Source organism: Odocoileus virginianus, chromosome 31 (genome assembly GCF_023699985.2).
Source record: "Odocoileus virginianus isolate 20LAN1187 ecotype Illinois chromosome 31, Ovbor_1.2, whole genome shotgun sequence".
NCBI lineage: Eukaryota > Metazoa > Chordata > Mammalia > Artiodactyla > Cervidae > Odocoileus > Odocoileus virginianus.
Window position 1 is genome coordinate 41312827 of NC_069704.1, and position 14061 is coordinate 41326887.

The following is a 14061-nucleotide window of genomic DNA, read 5'->3' on the forward strand; positions in this document are numbered from 1 at the left end:
CAACTATAAGACAAAGCAAGCCTCCCAGGTGGCGTTAGTGGTAAAGAAACTGCCTGCCAATGCAGGAAAATAGGAGACATAGGTTTGATCCCTGGGTCAAGAAGACCCCCTGGAAGAGGGCATGGCAACCCACTCCAGTATTCTTGCCTAGAAAATCCCATGAACAGAGGAGCCTGGCAGGCTACAGTCTATTCGGTCACAGAGTCAGACATGACTGAAGTGACTTAGCATGCATGCATGCATAATACAAAGCCCAACAGGGTTTTAGAGTTAGCCTTAGATTTTATTTCTGCCTCTACCATTCACTTGCTAGTTGTGTGAGCTTGGGTGAGGTACTTAAGTTCTCTGAATCTGTTTCTTTATTTGTAGAGATAAATCTCAATAAATATTACTTTCCTTTCTCCATAAGAGAGGTACCAGAATGTGTCATGGAAATACAGGACAGGGAGAGCTTCCTGAGTCCCAGAAGCCTCAAGGAAGTCCTCCTAGTTGTTCAGTAGCTCAGTCATGTCTGACTCTTTGCAACCCCATGGACTGCAGGACGCCAGGCTTTCCTATCCTTTACTATCTCCCAGAGTTTGCTCAAACTCACGTCCGTTGAATTGGTGATGCCATCCAGTCATCTCATTCTCCGTCGTCCCCTTCTCCTCCTGCCCTCAATCTTTCCCAGCATCAGGGTCTTTTCCAATGAGTTGGATTTGTACATCAAGTGGTAGAAGTATTGGGGCTTCAACTTCAGCATCAATCCTTCCAATGAATATACAGAGTTGGTTTCCTTTAGGATTGAGTAGTTCTCCTTTTAGTCCAAGGGACTCTTAAGAGTCTTCCCCAGCACCACAATTTAAAAGCATCAATTCTTCAGTGCTCAGCCTTCTTTATGGTCCAGTTCTCACATCCATACCTGACTACTGGAAAATCCATAGCTTTGACTATATGGACCTTTGTTGGTAAAGTGATGTCTCTGCTTTTTAATACGCTGTCTAGGTTTGTCCCAGAGTGGCTGACACCTGAGGGTAGCTGTGAAGTGAAGGGGACTCCAGTGTGAGCCTCCATGGGAAAGTACAGGGTGTTACCCAAAGCAAGTGGTAAGCATGATCAAGGATACATGGCGAGTGCTAGGGGGAAGCAAAATGCAAAGTAGGTTGGACAAGATGGGGAGGCAGCCTCGGCTGGGGAGGCCACGGAGGCTTTTCCAGCAGGAGAGGGGACATTGCTTTGGTTCCTGGGGCAGAGTTAGGCTCCCAGCTCCTCACTAACTAAACTTCCTTTTGGAACCATACGTAAATCAGGATCTGACAGTGAGCTTGCTATGGGATGACCCCATCCGATGTTGGCATGAGCTGGGTGAACTTGGGTGAGTCCCTTCTCCTAACTGGGTCCTTCTGGGTAGAAGTAGGGGCTTGGGTGAAGTCTTTCCTCCAGCTGTGAATTCCATCATCAGCGTCTCTTTCTTGCCTACCTCTTCCCCTTTCCCTCCTCCCCTCCACGCCCCTCCCCTGCCTCCTCTGCCAGCCACTTCCTGCAGGCCAGAGTCAGGTGGGAGGAGGGCCCAGCACCTCCTTCCTGGGAGCCTGGCATCCCAGCTTTGCTGTTAGGAGCGTACAGCCCATGAAGGTGGGAGCCTTTCACCTCTTGAAATGGGCACCCCCTCTGTCTTTCCCACAGGGGGATAGTGAGGTGCTGGGTGCATCAGGGCACCCTCACCAGGCTCTCAGGGCGGCCTGGCTGGGTCAAAGAGCACACAGCATCTAGGCAAGTGGGGGCTGCCTGGGACTGAGGCCTCAACCCTGACGGTGGGCAGCTAGGGAGGACAGCTGAGCTCCTTCCAGGAGGGGCAGCAGTGCTCCCTGACAGAAGCAAGGCTGCCTCTGCTGCTGGGGAGAGGTTGGGCGTGTCTGCCTGGCAGAGATTTCCAAATTGGTGCCTGTGGCTGGGCTTTTTTCATGGAGGTGGAGATGGGGATGGAACACAAAGGCAACAGGTAACAACAGGTCTCCAGACACCTTTTCTTCCTACCTAGACAGAGGTCAGGGCTTCCCAGGTGGCGCTAGTGGTAAAGAACTTACCGGCCAGTGCAGCTTAGACATAAGAGATGCAGGTTCAATCCTTGGGTCGGGAAGGTCTCCTGGAGGAGGGCATGGCAACCCATTCCAGTTTTCTTTCCTGGAGAATCCCATGGGCAGAGGGGCCTGGTGGACTGCTGTCTGTAGGGTCACAAAGAGTCGGAAACGACTGAAGCGACTTAGCATGCATGCACGGACAGAGGTCACAGAGCCAGAATGCTCTTGGTGAGTCCCTACAGGAGGAATCAGTCCATGCTGGATTACAAACATTACAGGGACTCTTTCTGGTCCCCCAGGTGACTCTCCTATTACTCCCCGAGTCCCCTGCTAAAATTAACCATTCTTGGCAGAGACCATCCCTCAAAATGATATCAGTCCACACTCTGGGGAGACCTACTCCCCAAAGTGTTGCGAGTTGCTGAGGGATCCGCAGGATGGCATGGGGGAGCACCAGGGGTCTCAGGATATGGGGACAAAGATCACAAAAGGTGAAAGAGATGCAATCCCCAGATCATGCTCCGCACCATGGCCACCAGAAAGTCCTCTGAATCTGGCCAGCCCGGGGAGCCCTAGCCCGGAACAGATTTACCAGGGGCTGAACCCCGGAGGGCCCCCACTGCTGCGGTGGTGAGCGGCAGGGGAAATGATGTCAGGCTCGACCTAGCTTCACCTCCGTTTCCTTGGCTTCTAGAGGGGCCTCCCTGGGCAGCTGCCCTGTCGTCTCCAACCCTGGGTTCTCTGGAAGATGGCGCTGCGAGGATAGAAGTGAGGTAGTGCAGAGCATTTAAGTCTGATTCTCTTGGGCAGGCTTAGTCTTAGTCGTGGCACGTGGGATCTTCAGTCTTCGTTGAGGCGTGCTGGATCTAATTCCCTGCCCAGGGATTGAACCCGGGGTCCTTGTATTATGAGTGCTGAGTCTAAGCCACTGGACCCCCAGGCAGAGCATTTAGAATCGCGCTCGGCCCACAGAGAGCACACCGGGGCCAAGGAAGGCCGTCGTTACTGCAGGAGCAGGCCTAGCCCCCGCCCCACAGCGCTCCTGTCTTCCTGTCTCCGTATTCTTCCTGCTCCCCATCAGCTGGTCGTTCTCACGGTTTCTCCTTATCTCACCCCTTTCTTCCTCTCCATTGCTCAGCATCTCTGTCTCTGCCGCTATCATGCTATTTCCCTGCCTATCTTGCTCTCATCTCCCCATCTCTGCCTGTCTCCACCCATCTCCCGTCCCTCCATCCCCCTCCTCCCTCCTCGCTCTGGCTAGCATCCCGCCATCTCTCTGGCAGTCTGGCAAACGCCCTGTGCCTCCCCGCCCCTGCCCATCCCTCTCTCCACTCCCCACTGCCCCCTCTTCTGGGACACCCCTGACTGGCCCCGCTCCCCCTGCCAGTCTTCCCAACCCCTCCTCTCCCTCACAGCCCCGGCAGGGGTCTTTTCCTGGCACCCGCCCTGGGTAGGCGGCCACCAAGTGGAGCAATGCAGGCAGATGAAGCGGGTAGCGGTCTCCAGAGGCGAGGGTCGGACCGCTAATTCCCCTGCTCTGAGTGGAGGACGTGGAGGCCTCATTCAATTATGTCACATCCACTCAGCTGCTCTCCCCGGATGATGCAGAGCAGCAGCCCGCTTGCCCCTCCCGGCCAGGACCTAATGGAGGGCCGTCTCCTTTGGCCTGGCTGACCACACCGGTCCTGCTGGAACGGGATGGGCCCCGCCTGTCTGGCCTCGGGGTTCTCGGCCTGCCATGATTCACTCTTCATCCTAATTACACCAACAATGGGCCTCTGGAGTTTGTCCCTCTCACCTTAATCACTGCGGAATTTGATCTCAGGGCCTTTCATTCCATTACTGCCCCCCATCTGGCTGCTGCCTGCAGGAGCCAGGCCGCCCTGTGGCTCCCATGGGATGAGAGGCCTGGGGGTAAGTAGACCAGGGAGGTGATCAGAGGGCCTGGGATCTGCCCCTCCAGCCTGAGATACCAATGTGTGGGCATTTCCTTGGAGTTTATCCCAGGCAGCGGATCTTTCTGACTAAAGTCTATCCAGGTGTCGTGAGAGACCCCGGAAAAGGCCTGTTTCCTGTCCTTTTCCTCGAGAAGTCTAACCTGGGGAGATGAGGCCCACAGAACAAGACCATTAAGAGCAGGGCTGACCGTAAATGCAGCTGGACTCAGAGAAGGGAATATCAAATAACTAGAGGACAGACATTTACTGGGAATTCACTGGCTGGCAGGATCTCTCGCAAGTGTGGTGCCGTTTACTCCTTACCAGTCCGTGAGGGAGGGAGCGTCTCCACTTTCAGCGGGGAAGCTGAAGTCTGGAGACCCTGAAGGGCCGGTCTGAGCTCAAGCAGCTGCTGACAGAGGTGGTGCTCAGGGTCTCGGGGTCAGGTCCTTCCCTCCCCACCACCCCTCGGGGCTGGGGCGGCAGGGAAAGGCTCTGAGGCAGGACCCAGCGGGCAGGGGGTGGGGAACAGTTCAGGTAGGGGACAGCTTGAGTGGGCTTTATGAATAAGAGCAGGAAAAAGGAGAGGATGCTGTGGGCACATGTTGTGGGGAGCATAGGAAATGGAGCTGGGTAAATTAGATGGGGAACCTTCTTTTTTTTTTTTTAAAGAAGATGGATCATCCTTTCTTTCTTTTGGCCACACTGGGTCTTCGTTGCTCTGTGTGGGCTTTCTCTGGTTGTGAGGAGTGGGGGCTGCTCTTAACTGCGGTGAGCAGAGCCTCTCATTGCGGTAGCTTCTGTTGTTGTGGATTACTGTCTCTAGGTGCATGGGCTTTGGTAGGTGCAGCTCATGGGCTCTAGAGTGTGAGCTAAGTAGTTGTGGGTGCATAGGCTTAGCTGCTGTGCAGTATGTGGAATCTTCCTGGACCAGGGATGAAACCCATGTCTCATGCATTAGCAGGCAGATTCCCATCCACTGTGCCACCAGGGAAGTCTGATGGGAAGCCTTGGATAACTCATAGAAGACTCTGCACCTCAAAGCTGGGTAGAGGGGATTACCTTGAAGAGAAGCACTAGGGAACCAGTATGCTTTTTTTTTTTTTTTTGGTACTTGTTCACTTGCTAAGCTGTGTCTGACTCTTTGCAACCCATGGACTGTAGACTGCCAGGCTCCTCTGTCCATGGGATTTCCCAGGCAAGAATACTGGAGTGGGATGCCATTTCATCAGTATAGTGGGTTGAACTGTGTCTTGCAAAAAGTTAGGTCCAAGTCCTAACCCTTGATATCCAAGAATGTGCCCTTATTTAGAAATAGAGTCTTTGCAGCTGCAATTAAGAATCTTGAGATAAAGTTAACCTGGATTTAGGATGGGCTCTAAATCCAGTGATGGTGTCCTTACAAGGGACAGGACAGAGAGATTTGAGACAGGGACACAGAGAGTGTGAAGACAGAGGCATAGATGACAGAGATGCTACCACAAGCCAAGGAATGCCAGGAGCCACCAGAAAATGGACAAGGTGAGGAAAGATTCTCTCCTAGAGCCTTCAGAGGGAGCACAGCCCTGCTGACACCTTGAGTTTTGGACTTCTGAGAAAATGTCTTTTGTTTTCTGCTGCCTGTGTGCGTGCTCATTCATGTCAGATCTTTTGCAACTCTGTGGACTATAGTCTGCCAGGTTGCTCTATCCATGGAATTTTCCAGGCAAGAGTTCTGGAGTTGGTTGCTATTTCCTACTCTGGGGTTTTTGCTACCTAGTTTGGGGTAATTTATTACAGCAGTTGCAGGATGCTCATACAGACAAGAATCCATCTGTTTAGTGCAAGGAGCAGGGCAGGCAGTGGAGGCTGGTGGGAGATGCTTCCCCAAAGGCAGTTTGGACCCATCACCCTCTGGGAGACTTCACACTGAACTCACAGCAGCAGGGCTGGCCAGAGAATTCAGTCTCTCTCTTCTTGCCTTTGGCTGGGAGGACAGGCTGAATCCATGCATGAGGGCCCCAGGGAGGCTGGCGGGCTTTCCGGGTGGCACTAGTGGTTAAGGACCCGTCTGCCAATGCAGGAGACATAAGGGACGCAAGTTAGATCCCTAGGCAGGAAAGATCCCCTGCAGGAGGGCATGGCAACTCATTCCAGTATTCTTGCCTGGAGAATCCTATGGACAGAGGAGCCCGGTGGGCTACAGTCCAGGGGGTCGCAGAGAGTTGGACATGACTGGGAGACTAACACACAGCATGCATGTCTACAAGAAGGAAAGCTGGTCTCTCCTGCTCAAACCCCCCAGTGGCCCTTAGATTCCATACCATGGTGCTGAAAGAGCAGAATTAGCAAGATGGGCATGAGTCTCAGGGATTGGGAAGTCTTTAGGAGTGGGATGTTGGTGAGTGAGGCCTAGGGTATGGCCGGGAGTGAAGGGAATAGTGTCCTCAAAGAGTGGCAGTACAGAGATCAGGACTTGAGTTACCTTGGAAGGAGCATCCTTCTGGAGGTTGGGCTCATGGAAACAGATAACGAGGGAGTGAGGAGATGAGGCTGTGGATCCATTTATTTGACCACAGGCCTCAGTGCTGAGAACATGTTCCTCTTTCTTCCTTGCTGATGGGAGCTCTGTTTGCTTGTGGCTTTTTCTTCTAGAAAGAGTGAGGTGTTTTCCATTGCACCCTCCATCTGAGCCATCTTCATTCACCACAGTCTCCTCCCTGCCTCCCTTTTTCCCCACTTGCTGGTCAGTCTAAGTGAGACCCACCCAGACAACTGTCAGCGCCTGGGACTTCCATCCTCCATCTGCTGCAGTTTCCCTCTCTGTAAAGTGGGCAAGTGACGTGGCTTCGGGCAGGACTGAAACAGAACGGGGTCTCTTGATTGCTCTCTGTCATTTCTTTCTCTGTAGCTCCTTGCTTAGCCCCTTCCTTCCCCCTCAGCTCGAAGGTGCATTCAAGACAAGTGTGTACCCTCTGAGTGTGTGTCTGTGCACACAGCAGGCTGAGCATACCCTCTGTCTGCCAGTGGCCCTGTTTGCAAGGTCACTGTCCTCCCCCACCCCTGCATCATTCATTCTCTTATCAAGCTTTCAAGGCAAATAAGCTGCAGTGGAGCTTTCTGGGTTCCATCCAGCTGGTACTCTCTCTTGCCTGCCCCCCTCCCAACTCTCCCCACACCTGGCGGGCCTCCACAGGGCACACATTACGCCTAATCTCTCTCAGCATCTCCTCCCAGAATATTACTGCTAGAAGAGTCTGGAAGAACCTGACCCAGCCCTTTGTGTTTCTGATGAGGATGCTGAGGCTGAGGGAAGGATGCAGCTGTCTTAGGTCACAGACTGATGCTCAGCAGAACTGGAACCTGGGCCTGGACCACTTCGGTACATATCCGGGTAGCAGCTTACATTATGGTACCCTACAGACAGGCTTTGCAAAATACCCATCCTACTCTTTTTCAGTGGAGTTGGAGTTGGTGCCCAAGAAGGGTGTCGGTGGTCCCTACCCAAGCCTGTCCATTTTGGTGGGAGTGGGGACCTTCTTATTGAAGAAGCCATGTATAGAGACCTGAGTAATTTGGTACTAATTTACTTCTTTATCCCACTGATTTAAAACACTTAAAAAAATTTATTTGACTGTGCTAGATCTTAGTTGTAACATGTGGGATCTAGTTCCCTGACCAGGGATTGAACCTGGGTCCCCTGCAGTGGGAGCGCAGTGTCTTAGCCACTGGGCGACCAGAGAAGTCTCCCCACTGATATTTTTGTCTCCTTTATAGACTGGTGCTTAGGTGACCTAACCTGTCATGCAACCTGGTGACATAAGAAGCCCAGACCTCTGTCTCATTCTTCAAGGCCAGCACCTCGCTCAGGGCACTGGGACACTGTGCTGCAGGGACCCTGTCTCCAGGAGATGCTGTGATGCTAGCCTGCTCTAATTCACGCTCCCTTCCCAGTCCCTGTCACCTGACTTTCCTCCTCTTTCAGCCGGCCCCTCTTCTCTCCTCTGATACCTAACCTTTTAGAGCACTCTGACCTAGAATCTTCTGCCACTTTTTCCTTCCGCCTGCGTCTCTAAGGCTCGTTCCTCAGACCCACTCATTTCCAGAGTGATGACAACTCATCATATCTAAGTCCAAGCTGTGTCTCCCATTCCTTCCAGAGACTCTCTGGTGCCCGTCCTCCAACCACACACCTACCCTCGTGTGGAATGTGTGAAAAGTGGGAGGGGCTGCTGCTCTTCTATTCACTGTGTCTGACTACCAGGAGTGTCTCATGAGAAACTCATTCCTTCGGCTTGAATGCAAAGGCGCCTGGGCGTGGTCACACATAAAGCTATGGCCGGGGCTCCTGTCTTGAAAAATAGGAAGGACTTTATCAGTGAAAATGAGAGGGCGTGTACATTTCAGCAGGCGCTCAGATCTGCAATAAGAAAGGGAGGCATGGTGTTGGAGGGGTCTTTAGAAAGTACAGATTGTCTAGGGGAGGCTGGCAAACTTTTTTTTTGCAAAGGCCAAATCGTAAATAGTCCACAGATAGTAAAAGTCTGTCTGGAATGGTCTTTGGGGACCACAAGGTCTCTGTTGTGGATGCACACGTGTGATAAATCGCTTCAGTTCTGTCCGAGTCCATGTAACGCTATGGACTGTAGCTCATCAGGCTCCTCTGTCCCTGGGGTTCTCCAGGCAAGGATATTGGAGTGGCTTGCTGTGCCCTCCTGCAGGGGGTCTTCCTCACCCAGGGATTGAACCCACGTCTCTTATGTCTCCTGCACTGGCAGCCGAGTTCTTTACTACTAGCGCCACCTGGGAACCTCATGGCCTCTGTCACAGTTATTCAATTCTATTGTAGTGCAAAAGAGTCATAGGCAGAGTTATGTGCTAAGTTGTTCCCCCCAGATCTATATATTGAAGTCCTAACACCCAGGATCTCAGAATGTGAATATATTTGGAGATGGGGGTCTTTAAACAGGTGATTCAGTTAAAATGAGGTCCCTAGGCGGACCTTGATCCAGTGTGACTGGTGTGCTTACAGGAAGAGATTAGGACACAGACATGTTCAGAGCGGAGGCACCGTGAAGACATAGGGAGAAGACAGTCACCTACAAGCCAAGAAGAGAGGCCTCGGGAGAAACCGTCCTCACCGACACCTTGATTTTGGCCCTCCGGCCTCCAGAACTCCGAGACAGTAAGCGTCTTCTGTGTAGCCCCCCAGTCTCTGGTACTTGGTTGTGGCAGCCTTAGCGAAGGAGGCAGTGTGTGCCTGCATGAGTGTGACCATGTGCCAGTAAGCTTTATTTATGAACGCTGAAATTTGAATTATGTATTATTTTCACATGTCATAAAGTAGAATTCTTTTTTTAAAAAGTTGAAATATCATTGATTTACAATGTTGTGTTAGTTTCAGGTATGCAGTAAAGTGATTCAATTATATATTATATTATATGTACCCACAAAATATTTTTTTTTCAGATTCTTCTCCATTATAAGTTATTATAGGATATTGAATATAGCCTCCTGTGCTATACAGTAGGTCCTTTTTGTTTATTTTATATATAGTAGTGTATGTATATCCGTTAATTCCACTCCTAAGTTATCCCTCCTTCTCCCTTTCCCTCTGGTTACTGTAAGTAACTGGTTACTTTGTTTTCTATGTCTGTTTTATTTTCTATTTCTGTTTTGTAAATAAGTTAACTTGTATCTTCTTTTTGATTCAACATATAAGTGATATTCATATGATATTTGTTTTTCTCTGACTTCACTTAGTATGATCATCTCTAGGTCCATCCATGTAGCTGCAGATGGCATTATTTCATTCTTTTTTAATGGCTGAGTAATATTTCATTGTAGGGGTTCCCAGGTGACTCAGTGGGTAAATAATCTACATGGAGATGCAGGAGACGTGGGTTCAATCACTGGGTCAGGAAGACCCACTGGAGGAGGCCATGGCGGCCCACATCAGTATTCTTGCGTGGAGAATCCCATGGACATAGGAGCTTGGTGGGCTACAGTCCATGTGGTCACAAAGTTGACACAACTGAAGTGACTGAGCATGCGATAGTCCATGGTATCTATATAATGCATCTTCTTTATCCGTTCATCTGACGACAGACACTAGGTTGCTTCCATGTATTGGCTATTGTAAATAGTGCTGATATGAACATTGGGATGCATGTGTCTTTTCAAATTAGAGTTTTCTCTGGATATGTGCCCAGAATTAGATTTCTGGATCATATGGTAATTCTATTTTTAGTTCTTTAAGGAACCTCCATACTGTTCTCCACAGTGGCCACAATTTACATTCCCACCAACATGAAGTAAAAATTTTTAATTTTTTTCCCCCATCATTAAAAAGATATGAAAAGGCATTCTTAGCTTGAGGGCTGTACAAAAACAGACAAGGAACTTTGATTGGCTTATGGGCAGTATCTTGTTGACCCCTGGCTAGGGCATCGGATGCGGCAGTGGGTGTGGGGGCAGAGCTGAGGCTGAGGGGGAGCCAGGTCCACTTTGGGCAAGCCATTCACAGTAAAAGAGGGAGCCATGGAATTCTGTAGAGCTGTGAGTGATGGGGCTAAAACTGGATTTTCAGGGCAAAGATCACCCTCCTTGATGTAGAAGAAGGGAGGGGCTGAGTAATTCTACTTTCTTGCTGAAGCCAGAAAGCTGCTAGTGCGACTAAAATTCTTATTATGTTCTTTAGATTTCTCTCTCCCTTCTTCCCCACTGGAATATTTTGCAATCACATAGTGAGAATCTTGTCTCCAGAAATTGCTACCCATCTTACTTGAGCTGTCTCCCCCTTTAGAGTCTCCGGTCACAGAATTGTAGCCACCTTTTCTCTGAATGAGTGGAAATTAGACTTCCAAAAGTCTTTGACACACGTCTCTCTCTCTGCACCACTGTTCTCTTTCTCGGCTGCTCTGAACAGTGAGAAGACACGTTTACTTTCCTCTAAGCTCCTGTGTCTCTGTCCATGGTTTCTATCATTTCCACTACTCAGTAATTTCTTCTGGGTTGATCAGAATTAAGCCTGGGAGGGCTGCTGCCTCTGTTAGCTCCTAAACCTTCTGAGGATGAAATTGTGAATGAGGTGATTCAAGAGGTTATGAAATGCTCTGTTTTTAGCAGCGTGAGATTTCTGTGCATTTGAATCATTGCTAATGTGTCCTGATCCTCTGCTGGGTTTGTGAGCTGATTTGTGTGTGTGTGTATGTTCAGTCATATCTGATGCTTTGAGACCCCATGGATTGTAGCCTGCCAGGCTCATCTGTCCATGGAGTGGGTTGCCATTTCCTACTCCAGGGGATCTTCCTGACCCTGGGATCGAATCTGCATCTTTTGCATCTCCTGCTTTGGCAGTCAGGTTCTTTACTACTGTGCTACCTGGGAAGCTGGGATGTGATTTAGGGCAGCATCATTTGGTCTGATACCTCAAACCTGTGGAAGAAGAGTCTAGAGACATGGACCTGGTACCATGCGGTGCTGATCTGGTCCCCAAAGGCAGGTTGGAAGAAAGCAGGGATGAGGGTGATGCTCACAGAGGGAAGAAAATCCCAGGAGGCAGCCTGCCCAAGGATACACAGCCAGTCCCTAGCAAAGTTGGAAAGCAGCACACAGTCTCAGCCTGCGGCACTCTTCCAACGCCGAAGCCCTGCAGGGACCCCATGCCAGCAATTCCTCTTATCGACAGACTTCTCCCACCCCAGCTTCTCTGCTGGCCTTTACTGACCCACTTCTTTAGGCAGAAAGGCCTTCTCACTGTTTCTTGTTTCCAGACCTTTGCATGTGCTCTTCCCTCTGCTTGGAATGCTTCCCTTCTTCCTCCTGCCTTCCTAGATGGTGTCCATATTTGAGATGCAGAACAAGTCTTGGCTCCTTCATTAAGCCCTTCCTGCCAGCCTGAGTCGCCTTGTAGTCTGGACTTAGAGAGAGAACTTGTGGTTACGGAGGAAGGATGGGGAGAAGGGATAGTCAGGGAGTTTGGGGTGGAACACATACACACTGCTATATTTAAAATGGAAAACCAACAAGGACTACTATTGTTGCTCAGTCACTAAGTCGTGTCTGACGCTTTGCAACCCCATGGACGGCAGCATGCCAGTCTTCCTTGTCCTTCGCTATCTCTTGGAGTTTGCTCAAACTCAGATCTATTCAGTTGATGATGCCATCCAACCATCTCATCCTCTGTCGTCCCCTTCTCCTCCTGCCCTCATTCTCCCAGCATCAGGGACTCTTCCAATGACTTGGCTCTTCGTATCAGGTGGCCAAAGTATTGGAGCTTCAGCTTCAACATCAGTTCTTCCAGTGGATATTCAAAGTAGATTTCTTTTAGGATTGACTGGTTTGATCTCCTTGCGGTCCAAGGGACTCTTAAGAATCTTCTCCAGCACCACAATTCGAAAGCATTGATTTGCACTTTGGCATCTTTGGCACTCAGCCTTCTTTATGGTCCAACTCTCACATCTGTACATGACTACTGGAAACACCGTGACTTTGACTAGATCTAGTCAAAGATGGACCTTTGTCGGCAAAGGACCTACTGCATAATACAGGAAGCTCTGCTCAGTACTCTGTAACAACCTAATTTGAATTTGGGATATGAATTTGAAAAAGAATAGATACATGTATATGCATATAACTGAATCACCATTGTACATCTGAAACCAATACAACATTGATACTTCAGTAAAAAAGAAGCAGTTAACAAACAAACAAACACCCCACAAAGCCCCTGTTGTCTGGAGCCCCCCCTTGGCACAAATTACACATTGTCTCATTCCATCCAGTGCAGACACCGGGCTGCTTCCACCGAAAGAGCAAGAGTTGAGTCCTACGGCTCTATGTGCCCCATCACATTAAGCACAGCCTAGGAGGCAGAGGTGCTCAGTGAGTTCTGCAGCCAGGAAAGAAGGACAGACAGAGAGAGAGGGGGAAGGGGAAAAGGAAAAGTGCTCAATGCTGAAAACCTTCATGTCCCTGGACAGGCAAAAATGCTGTCTCTAGGACAAGAAATGAGTGGGGAATTTGGGGTGGGGCATGGGTGGGCAACCAGAAGGGAAGTCGACTCTGGGTGACCTGATAGCAGGGCGGGACCAGCTTTGTCCTGACAGGTGCAGAGTCTGATGGAGTTATGTGTGGGAGGAGAGGAGGGCAGAGGGGTGGTCCCCTTCCTCCCAACATTGTATTTCTTCCCTGTGGTGAGTTGGAGCTGGGCTGGGGGTGATGGCTGGGGTGGGGAGGTGTTGATGCCTTTGGTGACAGGAGATAAATGAATCCATCCTAAAGAGTGGCTCCTTTTCTAGAAATGTGGCAGTTCAGCTCTTGACTTCAATGCCTTGGGGTTTTTAATTAAATGTCAAATATAATTTAGGACTGGAGGGCTGAGAGGTGTGTGAGCATGAAGTCTAACGCCTCATCTTTGTGGGTCTCCCTGGCACGTGCCTAAATCAGGGGTTCATTGATCACTATTTGAATGCCACATGAGAAAACATTTGGTTCCCTTGCTCCCCTCATCTTTGGTTTTGAAATAATAGTTGGAAGGATAAAAACAAAGCCCCAACCCCCAACTTGCATATGTGTTACATAGAAAGAGCCAGATTGGGATCCGAGACCTATAGAAATACATATATCCGATCTGTAGTTTTTTTTCCCCCAAATCTGGTTTGGAACGGCATAGCTATTGACCTATGTTCTCTGTTCAGCACTTGGTGGCTAAGGGTCTTAATAAAACTGTTCCACCAACCTCCCCAGCCTGTTCTGTGGAAATAAAGTGGAGTGAGCCTGGGATACCTCTCCTGGTTGCCAGATGTAGTCCGTCAAGGTACCCAGGATTATTGGAGACAGTGACTAAGTTCTATACTTTCCTGTGTAGGTAAGGATGCTGAGGCCTGGAGAGAGAAGGGACACCGCCAGTGTCATAAACTGGGTTAGTGGTAGAGCCAGAAATACACCTGAAACCTACCTGAGTAGCTTTAGCAGTTGATTCAAGCAGTGTATGTCACAGGACAATGATTAACGAAACTTTATTTCAATTCAATTCAGTATTAAGTGGCAGCTTACAGAGGCTGCTGAGAATGCAGAAGAGT